The sequence below is a fragment of the Zea mays genome, chromosome 4 (assembly GCF_902167145.1).
Source record: "Zea mays cultivar B73 chromosome 4, Zm-B73-REFERENCE-NAM-5.0, whole genome shotgun sequence".
Classification (NCBI taxonomy): Eukaryota; Viridiplantae; Streptophyta; class Magnoliopsida; order Poales; family Poaceae; genus Zea; species Zea mays.
In genome coordinates this window covers 66,682,509-66,684,640 of record NC_050099.1, presented here as the reverse complement: position 1 = coordinate 66,684,640, position 2,132 = coordinate 66,682,509, and positions in this window count along the sequence as shown.

Here is a 2,132-nt window from a genome sequence, read left to right as displayed (position 1 = left end):
TCAGGTAGGGTTGCTAAGCACTAAGTCTATAGAGCTAATTACCAAAGCTAGAGCCATTATAGCACGCGTGGTTGCACTGTTATCCTGGGTGGTCACTCCATGTTCCATTTAATACAAAATATTCTTGTTTAACCATCGGGTTAACATCATAATAAAACTTCATTTCCGGAACATAGTATCATTAAAAGAGTGACATCATATTTATCAAGTTTAGCAATAGCAAAAATTGCTAAGGATAGCATTTATCCCAGGGTAATTCAAGGAATAGGGTTGGTAATTCTAGGAAATCCTTATTTAGGCAAATCCCATCAAGTTATGCAATATATCCAAAAAGTAAACATTATTATATGCATTATTTCGGTACAAATAGAAATGCAGATGGAGAATTCACTTGCCTTGCACGAAAGTGTCCTGTGGGTCGTCCTTGAACGAGTTTGGTTCGTCTACCTCACAGTCAACTTCTAGCATCGATTTGCGTATCATACATAATAAACATACATCATTACATGGGTAATCATTCACCATTACATACACATCACAAAAACTGTACTCATAAATATGTCTACAACACAAAAAATTATTAATCCACTATATCTTCCACTTCGAGTTATTATTGGTGAAAATATGAGTAGGTGACTACGACGCTAGCTTATTTAGTATAATGTAGATAAAAATGTCTTAACAAACTTTACGAAAAATAACTATTAATTATTTTCTTTATTACTTAATAATAGTCCTTTGGGTTTTATCCTTTTCTTTCTAAATAGAAATTATACGTATAGCTAGAAATGTTTATTTCTAAATCACCTAACATTAATATTCTAAGAATTAATGTAGATTACTAATTTTAGACTTTAGTAATATAATCATGGTGATTTTGACATAAATAAATATTTTACTAATTCTAAGTAATTAAGTGCTATACATATGAATACATTTATCATGACTAGTAAAACCTATATTTTTAGTCTGACCGAAAATACGTGGCCTATTATTTCTTCCACTTTTTTATATTAATAAAATTATACTTAAATCACTACTAATAAATATCGTTCCATGTGCTAAAGCGAAGTTAATCATGAACGTTTCTAAAATTTAAATCACCAAGTTAGTGAATAGTGACATTAGTTATTTTTGAAATATAAAATAATACTGATGTCCAAAATATTGTTGCAGGGGCTAGTTCACGATTTAGTGTATGCATCGGAGTCTCTTTTCAATAGTTTATGTACTAAAAAATACCTAAACTAAATTTACACAAAACCAGGGGTTAAAACATAAAATCGTCTTCTTCTACCTTGGAGCTCTTGCTCACGCGCAGGGGACTCGATGAGGGAGAGAGAGAGAGCAGGGTGGCTCGACGTCGGGCCGGAAAGGGGCTCGGTCGAGGTGGCCGGGGACGGGCGCAGACGGTCCGGCCGAGTGCGGACGACGGGGCGTGGCACGGGCGAAGCTTCGGCAAGCGGCGACGCGGTCCGAAGAGCAGAGCGCGGGCGCGGAGAGAGGAGAGGCTTGGGCGAGCTCGGTAGGGAGGAGTAGGGGCTCGGCATCGGCTTATAGGAAGGGAGAGGGAGAAGGAGAGCCGGGGAGAGGGAGGTGGCAGGCCATGGCCATTAATGGCGGCGGTGTCACACCCGAGTTTAAGGACCCGGGTGTGGACATATTCACCACATGTGCTGGGACCAAGTCTCACACATATGATGAATCATGTTACAGAAACGAATGTCACATCTTTACTATACAATAGGAGTTCTGTACAAAATAAATAAATAATTACATCATAAGGAGACAACGATCCAGCAACCAAAAGTTGACTGGAGACGACGGCCTAGACCACTCACGAACTTATCACAGCATCCTTCACGTGCCTCATCCTGCGGTAACTATTCTTGACCTGTGAGGGTGTGAGACAGCAAGGGTGAGCTCACATACGTTCATCGCTCAACAAGTTGTGGGGAATAATGTGTATGAACTCACCAAAGGTGGGAGCTCATGTGAAGTGTAAGGCTTACCAAAGAGGATGGTTAAAGCTGAGCATTGCTTTTAAAGTTGGTCAAATTTTTTAATCTAGGTTTCATAACAAACTAAGGTTATTAGCTGATAAACAATATTATGATGAATTTAATGCGACT